Consider the following 10,713-nt stretch of genomic DNA (forward strand, 5'->3'; position numbering starts at 1 on the left):
TGAGTTATAGGTTTAACCTATATATATCAAATCGTAACAATAGACCACAAGATTTCATATTTCAATACACATCCCATACATAGAGATAAAAATCATTCATATGGTGAACACCTGGTAACCGACATTAACAAGATGCATATATAAGAATATCCCCATCATTCCGGGACACCCTTCGGATATGATATAAATTTCGAAGTACTAAAGCATCCGGTACTTTGGATGGGGTTTGTTAGGCCCAATAGATCTATCTTTAGGATTCGCGTCAATTAGGGTGTCTGTTCCCTAATTCTTAGATTACCAGACTTAATAAAAAGGGGCATATTCGATTTCGATAATTCAACCATAGAATGTAGTTTCACGTACTTGTGTCTATTTTGTAAATCATTTATAAAACCTGCATGTATTCTCATCCCAAAAATATTAGATTTTAAAAGTGGGACTATAACTCACTTTCACAGATTTTTACTTCGCCGGGAAGTAAGACTTGGCCACTGGTTGATTCACGAACCTATAACAATATATACATATATATCAAAGTATGTTCAAAATATATTTACAACACTTTTAATATATTTTGATGTTTTAAGTTTATTAAGTCAGCTGTCCTCGTTAGTAACCTACAACTAGTTATCCACAGTTAGATGTACAGAAATAAATCGATAAATATTATCTTGAATCAATCCACGACCCAGTGTATACGTATCTCAGTATTGATCACAACTCAAACTATATATATTTTGGAATCAACCTCAACCCTGTATAGCTAACTCCAACATTCACATATAGAGTGTCTATGGTTGTTCCGAAATATATATAGATGTGTCGACATGATAGGTCGAAACATTGTATACGTGTCTATGGTATCTCAAGATTACATAATATATAATACAAGTTGATTAAGTTATGGTTGGAATAGATTTGTTACCAATTTTCACGTAGCTAAAATGAGAAAAATTATCCAATCTTGTTTTACCCATAACTTCTTCATTTTAAATCCGTTTTGAGTGAATCAAATTGCTATGGTTTCATATTGAACTCTATTTTATGAATCTAAACAAAAAAAGTATAGGTTTTTAGTCGGAAAAATAAGTTACAAGTCGTTTTTGTAAAGGTAGTCATTTCAGTCGAAAGAACGACGTCTAGATGACCATTTTAGAAAACATACTTCCACTTTGAGTTTAACCATAATTTTTGGATATAGTTTCATGTTCATAATAAAAATCATTTTCTCAGAATAACAACTTTTAAATCAAAGTTTATCATAGTTTTTAATTAACTAACCCAAAACAGCCCGCGGTGTTTCTACGACGGCGTAAATCCGGTTTTACGGTGTTTTTCGTGTTTCCAGGTTTTAAATCATTAAGTTAGCATATCATATAGATATAGAACATGTGTTTAGTTGATTTTAAAAGTCAAGTTAGAAGGATTAACTTTTGTTTGCGAACAAGTTTAGAATTAACTAAACTATGTTCTAGTGATTACAAGTTTAAACCTTCGAATAAGATAGCTTTATATGTATGAATCGAATGATGTTATGAACATCATTACTACCTTAAGTTCCTTGGATGAACCTACTGGAAAAGAGAAAAATGGATCTAGCTTCAATGGATCCTTGGATGGCTCAAAGTTCTTGAAGCAAAATCATGACACGAAAACAAGTTCAAGTAAGATCATCACTTGAAATAAGATTGTTATAGTTATAGAAATTGAACCAAAGTTTGAATATGATTATTACCTTGTATTAGAATGATAACCTACTGTAAGAAACAAAGATTTCTTGAGGTTGGATGATCACCTTACAAGATTGGAAGTGAGCTAGCAAACTTGAAAGTATTCTTGATTTTATGAAACTAGAACTTTTGGAATTTATGAAGAACACTTAGAACTTGAAGATAGAACTTGAGAGAGTTCAATTAGATGAAGAAAATTGAAGAATGAAAGTGTTTGTAGGTGTTTTTGGTCGTTGGTGTATGGATTAGATATAAAGGATATGTAATTTTGTTTTCATGTAAATAAGTCATGAATGATTACTCATATTTTTGTAATCTTATGAGATATTTCATGCTAGTTGCCAAATGATGGTTCCCACATGTGTTAGGTGACTCACATGGGCTGCTAAGAGCTGATCATTGGAGTGTATATACCAATAGTACATACATCTAAAAGCTGTGTATTGTACGAGTACGAATACGGGTGCATACGAGTAGAATTGTTGATGAAACTGAACGAGAATGTAATTGTAAGCATTTTTGTTAAGTAGAAGTATTTTGATAAGTGTATTGAAGTCTTTCAAAAGTGTATAAATACATATTAAAACACTACATGTATATACATTTTAACTGAGTCGTTAAGTCATCGTTAGTCGTTACATGTAAGTGTTGTTTTGAAACCTTTAGGTTAACGATCTTGTTAAATGTTGTTAACCCAATGTTTATAATAACAAAAGAGATTTTAAATTATTATATTATCATGATATTATGATGTACGAATATCTCTTAATATGATATATATACATTAAATGTCGTTACAACGATAAACGTTACATATATGTCTCGTTTCAAAATCATTAAGTTAGTAGTCTTGTTTTTACATATGTAGTTCATTGTTAATATAATTAATGATATGTTTATTTATAATAATATCATGTTAACTATATATATAACCATATATATGTCATCATATAGTTTTTTTACAAGTTTTAACGTTCGTGAATCACCGGTCAACTTGGGTGGTCAATTGTCTATATGAAACCTATTTCAATTAATCAAGTCTTAACAAGTTTGATTGCTTAACATGTTGGAAACATTTAATCATGTAAACATCAATCTCAATTAATATATATAAACATGGAAAAGTTCGGGTCACTACAGTACCTACCCGTTAAATAAATTTCGTCCCGAAATTTTAAGCTGTTGAAGGTGTTGACGAATCTTCTGGAAATAGATGCGGGTATTTCTTCTTCATCAGATCTTCACGCTCCCAGGTGAACTCGGGTCCTCTACGAGCATTCCATCGAACCTTAACAATTGGTATCTTGTTTTGCTTAAGTCTTTTAACCTCACGATCCATTATTTCGACGGGTTCTTCGATGAATTGGAGTTTTTCGTTGATTTGGATTTCATCTAACGGAATAGTGAGATCTTCTTTAGCAAAACATTTCTTCAAATTCGAGACGTGGAAAGTGTTATGTACAGCCGCGAGTTGTTGAGGTAACTCAAGTCGGTAAGCTACTGGTCCGACACGATCAATAATCTTGAATGGTCCAATATACCTTGGATTTAATTTCCCTCGTTTACCAAATCGAACAACGCCTTTCCAAGGTGAAACTTTAAGCATGACCATCTCTCCAATTTCAAATTCTATATCTTTTCTTTTAATGTCAGCGTAGCTCTTTTGTCGACTTTGGGCGGTTTTCAACCGTTGTTGAATTTGGATGATCTTCTCGGTAGTTTCTTGTATAATCTCCGGACCCGTAATCTGTCTATCCCCCACCTCACTCCAACAAATCGGAGACCTGCACTTTCTACCATAAAGTGCTTCAAACGGCGCCATCTCAATGCTTGAATGGTAGCTGTTGTTGTAGGAAAATTCTGCTAACGGTAGATGTCGATCCCAACTGTTTCCGAAATCAATAACACATGCTCGTAGCATGTCTTCAAGCGTTTGTATCGTCCTTTCGCTCTGCCCATCAGTTTGTGGATGATAGGCAGTACTCATGTCTAGACGAGTTCCTAATGCTTGCTGTAATGTCTGCCAGAATCTTGAAATAAATCTGCCATCCCTATCAGAGATAATAGAGATTGGTATTCCATGTCTGGAGACGACTTCCTTCAAATACAGTCGTGCTAACTTCTCCATCTTGTCATCTTCTCTTATTGGTAGGAAGTGTGCTGATTTGGTGAGACGATCAACTATTACCCAAATAGTATCAAAACCACTTGCAGTCCTTGGCAATTTAGTGATGAAATCCATGGTAATGTTTTCCCATTTCCATTCTGGGATTTCGGGTTGTTGAAGTAGACCTGATGGTTTCTGATGCTCAGCTTTGACCTTAGAACACGTCAAACATTCTCCTACGTATTTAGCAACATCGACTTTCATACCCGGCCACCAAAAATGTTTCTTGAGATCCTTGTACATCTTCCCCGTTCCAGGATGTATTGAGTATCTGGTTTTATGAGCTTCTCTAAGTACCATTTCTCTCATATCTCCAAATTTTGGTACCCAAATCCTTTCAGCCCTATACCGGGTTCCGTCTTCCCGAATATTAAGATGCTTCTCCGATCCTTTGGGTATTTCATCCTTTAAATTTCCCTCTTTTAAAACTCCTTGTTGCGCCTCCTTTATTTGAGTAGTAATGTTATTATGAATCATTATATTCATAGATTTTACTCGAATGGGTTCTCTATCCTTCCTGCTCAAGGCATCGGCTACCACATTTGCCTTCCCCGGATGGTAACGAATCTCAAAATCGTAATCATTCAATAATTCAATCCACCTACGCTGCCTCATATTCAGTTGTTTCTGATTAAATATGTGTTGAAGACTTTTGTGGTCGGTATATATAATACTTTTGACCCCATATAAATAGTGCCTCCAAGTCTTTAATGCAAAAACAACCGCGCCTAATTCCAAATCATGCGTCGTATAATTTTGTTCGTGAATCTTCAATTGTCTAGACGCATAAGCAATCACCTTCGTTCGTTGCATTAATACACAACCGAGACCTTGCTTTGATGCGTCACAATAAATCACAAAATCATCATTCCCTTCAGGCAATGACAATATAGGTGCCGTAGTTAGCTTTTTCTTCAATAACTGAAACGCTTTCTCTTGTTCATCATTCCATTCAAATTTCTTCCCTTTATGCGTTAATGCAGTCAAGGGTTTTGCTATTCTGGAAAAGTCTTGGATGAACCTTCTGTAGTAACCAGCTAGTCCTAAAAACTGGCGTATGTGTTTCGGAGTTTTCGGGGTTTCCCACTTTTCAACAGTTTCTATCTTTGCCGGATCCACCTTAATACCTTCTTTGTTCACTATGTGACCGAGGAATTGAACTTCTTCCAACCAAAATGCACACTTTGAAAACTTAGCGTACAATTCTTCCTTCCTCAATACTTCTAACACCTTTCTCAAATGTTCACCGTGTTCTTGGTCATTCTTTGAGTAAATAAGTATGTCATCAATGAAAACAATGACAAACTTGTCAAGGTATGGTCCACACACTCTGTTCATAAGGTCCATGAACACAGCTGGTGCATTAGTTAAACCAAACGGCATGACCATAAACTCGTAATGACCGTAACGTGTTCTGAAAGCAGTCTTTGGAATATCATCTTCTTTCACCCGCATTTGATGATACCCGGAACGTAAGTCAATCTTTGAATAAACAGACGAGCCTTGTAGTTGATCAAATAAGTCGTCGATTCTCGGTAGTGGGTAGCGGTTCTTGATGGTAAGTTTGTTCAACTCTCGGTAGTCGATACACAACCTGAATGTACCATCTTTCTTCTTGACAAACAAAACAGGAGCTCCCCACGGTGATGTGCTTGGTCGAATGAAACCACGCTCTAAGAGTTCTTGTAATTGGCTTTGCAGTTCTTTCATCTCGCTGGGTGCGAGTCTGTAAGGAGCACGAGCTATTGGTGCAGCTCCTGGTACAAGATCTATTTGAAATTCAACGGATCGATGTGGGGGTAATCCCGGTAATTCTTTCGGAAATACATCGGGAAATTCTTTTGCAATGGGAACATCATTGATGCTCTTTTCTTCAGTTTGTACTTTCTCGACGTGTGCTAGAACAGCATAGCAACCTTTTCTTATTAGTTTTTGTGCCTTCAAATTACTAATAAGATGTAGCTTCGTGTTGCCCTTTTCTCCGTACACCATTAAGGGTTTTCCTTTTTCTCGTATAATGCGAATTGCATTTTTGTAACAAACGATCTCCGCTTTCACTTCTTTCAACCAGTCCATACCGATTATCACATCAAAACTCCCTAACTCTACTGGTATCAAATCAATCTTAAATGTTTCGCTAACCAGTTTAATTTCTCGATTCCGACATATATTATCTGCTGAAATTAATTTACCATTTGCTAATTCGAGTAAAAATTTACTATCCAAAGGCGTCAATGGACAACTTAATTTAGCACAAAAATCTCTACTCATATAGCTTCTATCCGCACCCGAATCAAATAAAACGTAAGCAGATTTATTGTCAATAAGAAACGTACCCGTAACAAGCTCCGGGTCTTCCTGTGCCTCTACCGCATTAATATTGAAAACTCTTCCACGGCCTTGTCCATTCGTGTTCTCCTGGTTCGGGCAATTTCTAATAATGTGGCCTGGTTTTCCACATTTATAACAAACTACATTGGCATAACTTGCTCCGACACTACTTGCTCCGCCATTACTCGTTCCGACACCATTTGTTCCTTTCGTTCTATTAACCCCTGGTCCGTAGACCTCACACTTCGCCGCGCTATGACCATTTCTTTTACACTTGTTGCAAAATTTGGTGCAGAACCCCGAGTGATTCTTTTCACACCTTTGGCATAGTTGCTTCTGATTGTTGTTGTTGTTGCGGTTATTATTGTTGTTGGGATGATTGTTGTAGTTGCTGTTGTTGTTGTTGTTGTTGTTGTTGTTGGGCCGTTTGTTGTAGTTGCGATTGATGTTGCGATTGTTGGGATAATTGTTGCGATTATTGTTGTAATTGCTGTTGTTATTGTATTGGTGATTCTTATCACCGTTTTCCTCCCACTTTCTTTTGACTTGCTTCACATTGGCCTCTTCAGCAGTCTGTTCTTTAATTCTTTCTTCAATCTGGTTCACTAGTTTGTGAGCCATTCTACATGCCTGTTGTATGGAGGCGGGCTCGTGTGAACTTATATCTTCTTGGATTCTTTCCGGTAATCCTTTCACAAACGCGTCGATCTTCTCTTCCTCATCTTCGAATGCTCCCGGACACAATAGGCACAATTCTGTGAATCGTCTTTCGTACGTGGTAATATCAAATCCTTGGGTTCGTAACCCTCTAAGTTCTGTCTTGAGCTTATTGACCTCGGTTCTGGGACGGTACTTCTCGTTCATCAAGTGCTTGAATGCTGACCACGGTAGTGCGTACGCATCATCTTGTCCCACTTGCTCTAGATAGGTATTCCACCATGTTAACGCAGAACCTGTGAAGGTATGCGTAGCGTACTTCACTTTGTCCTCTTCAGTACACTTACTTATGGCAAACACCGATTCAACCTTCTCGGTCCACCGTTTCAATCCGATCGGTCCTTCGGTTCCATCAAATTCCAAAGGTTTGCAGGCAGTGAATTCTTTGTAGGTGCATCCTACACGATTTCCTGTACTGCTAGATCCAAGGTTATTGTTGGTATGTAGCGCAGCCTGTACTGCGGCTATGTTTGAAGCTAGAAAAGTACGGAATTCCTCTTCATTCATATTCACGGTGTGTCGAGTAGTCGGTGCCATTTCCTTCAAAATAGTTAAATGGAACAAGTTAATCATACAGAATATTAAGAGTAGTTAATAGTATTTCGTAGCATAATATGAACTCATTTATAAAAGCTTTTTCTTCATATTAGCGTTTTATAAGTTTAAATTCGGGTAGTACCTACCCGTTAAGTTCATACTTAGTAGCTAATATACAATTCAACTACTACAATTCTATATGAAAAACTGATTATAATAATATTTCGCGTTCAAACTTTTATACAATATTTTACAAACTTACAATACCGCTTATTTTACATAAAGCATGAAATATAGCACACAATAACTTTGATACAAGATAGTTGTGAAGACAATTCTAGCTAGTACACAAGTCGTTCAGCAAAGGCAATAAAGACACGTAATTCATACGTCCAGAAACAAGTCATGCATTCTGGTTTTACTAGGACTACTTCCCATCCTTGGTCTTGTGCAACATAACCGTTATGGCCGTTGATAAGACAGCGTGTTGTAACGTCATCAAAGGGACGAGGGTTACGTAATGTCCAACAGTCCCGTAATAATCTAAAAACCTCATTTCTTACCCCAATTACCGACTCCGTCACTTGTGGAAACGTTTTGTTTAATAGTTGTAGCCCGATGTTCTTGTTCTCACTTTGGTGAGAAGCGAACATTACTAATCCGTAAGCATAACATGCTTCTTTATGTTGCATGTTAGCCGCTTTTTCTAAATCACGAAGTCCAATATTCGGATATATTGAGTCAAAATAATTTCTTAACCCGTTGCGTAAAATAGCATTTGGGTTCCCCGCAATATATGCGTCAAAGTAAACACATCGTAACTTATGGGTTTCCCAATGTGATATCCCCCATCTTTCAAACGAAAGTCTCTTATAAACCAAGACATTCTTGGAACGTTCTTCGAATGTCTTACAAACTGATCTCGCCTTAAATAGTTGTGCCGAAGAATTCTGGCCGACTCTAGACAAGATTTCATCAATCATGTCTCCGGGTAGGTCTCTTAAAATATTGGGTTGTCTATCCATTTTGTGTTTTTAAACTGTAAAATAGACAAGAGTTAGATTCATAAAAAAAAATACTTATTAATACAAGCAATTTTTACATATATCATAAAGCATAAGAACACTATATTCCATATATTACACCACACGAATACAACTATCTTATTCCGACTCGCTCGTTTCTTCTTCTTCGGTTTTGGTTCGTTTTGCCAAGTTTCTAGGGATATATGATGTTCCCCTAATACGAGCCGTCGTTGTCCACATTGGTTTAGAAAAACCTGGTGGTTTAGAGGTTCCCGGGTCATTGTTACAACTTAAGGACTTCGGGGGTTGACGATACATATAAAGTTCATCGGGGTTGGAATTAGATTTCTCTATTTTTATGCCCTTTCCCTTATTATTTTCTTTTGCCTTTTTAAATTCAGTTGGGGTAATTTCTATAACATCATCAGAATTCTCGTCGGAATCCGATTCATCGGAGAATTGGTAATCCTCCCAATATTTTGCTTCCTTGGCGGAAACACCATTGACCATAATTAACTTTGGTCGGTTGGTTGAGGATTTTCTTTTACTTAACCGTTTTATTATTTCCCCCACCGGTTCTATTTCTTCATCCGGTTCCGATTCTTCTTCCGGTTCCGACTCTTCTTCCGGTTCCTCTTCGGGAACTTGTGAATCAGTCCACAAATCATTCCAATTTACATTTGACTCTTCATTATTATTAGGTGAGTCAATGGGACTTGTTCTAGAGGTAGACATCTATCACATAATATCAAACACGTTAAGAGATTAATATATCACATAATATTCATATGTTAAAAATATATAGTTTCCAACAAAAATGTTAAGCAATCATTTTTAAAGAAAACACGGTCGAAGTCCAGACTCACTAATGCATCCTAACAAACTCGATAAGACACACTAATGCAAATTTTCTGGTTCTCTAAGACCAACGCTCGGATACCAACTGAAATGTCCCGTTCTTATTGATTAAAAACGTTCCATATTAATTGATTTCGTTGCGAGGTTTTGACCTCTATATGAGACATTTTTCAAAGACTGCATTCATTTTTAAACAAACCATAACCTTTATTTCATCAATAAAGGTTTAAAAAGCTTTACGTAGATTATCAAATAATGATAATCTAAAATATCCTGTTTACACACGACCATTACATAATGGTTTACAATACAAATATGTTACAACAAAATAAGTTTCTTGAATGCAGTTTTTACACAATATCATACAAGCATGGACTCCAAATCTTGTCCTTATTTAAGTATGCGACAGCGGAAGCTCTTAATAATCACCTGAGAATAAACATGCTTAAAACGTCAACAAAAATGTTGGTGAGTTATAGGTTTAACCTATATATATCAAATCGTAACAATAGACCACAAGATTTCATATTTCAATACACATCCCATACATAGAGATAAAAATCATTCATATGGTGAACACCTGGTAACCGACATTAACAAGATGCATATATAAGAATATCCCCATCATTCCGGGACACCCTTCGGATATGATATAAATTTCGAAGTACTAAAGCATCCGGTACTTTGGATGGGGTTTGTTAGGCCCAATAGATCTATCTTTAGGATTCGCGTCAATTAGGGTGTCTGTTCCCTAATTCTTAGATTACCAGACTTAATAAAAAGGGGCATATTCGATTTCGATAATTCAACCATAGAATGTAGTTTCACGTACTTGTGTCTATTTTGTAAATCATTTATAAAACCTGCATGTATTCTCATCCCAAAAATATTAGATTTTAAAAGTGGGACTATAACTCACTTTCACAGATTTTTACTTCGCCGGGAAGTAAGACTTGGCCACTGGTTGATTCACGAACCTATAACAATATATACATATATATCAAAGTATGTTCAAAATATATTTACAACACTTTTAATATATTTTGATGTTTTAAGTTTATTAAGTCAGCTGTCCTCGTTAGTAACCTACAACTAGTTATCCACAGTTAGATGTACAGAAATAAATCGATAAATATTATCTTGAATCAATCCACGACCCAGTGTATACGTATCTCAGTATTGATCACAACTCAAACTATATATATTTTGGAATCAACCTCAACCCTGTATAGCTAACTCCAACATTCACATATAGAGTGTCTATGGTTGTTCCGAAATATATATAGATGTGTCGACATGATAGGTCGAAACATTGTATACGTGTCTATGGTATCTCAAGATTACATAA

This window comes from Rutidosis leptorrhynchoides, chromosome 11 (genome assembly GCF_046630445.1).
Source record: "Rutidosis leptorrhynchoides isolate AG116_Rl617_1_P2 chromosome 11, CSIRO_AGI_Rlap_v1, whole genome shotgun sequence".
NCBI classification, from domain to species: domain Eukaryota; kingdom Viridiplantae; phylum Streptophyta; class Magnoliopsida; order Asterales; family Asteraceae; genus Rutidosis; species Rutidosis leptorrhynchoides.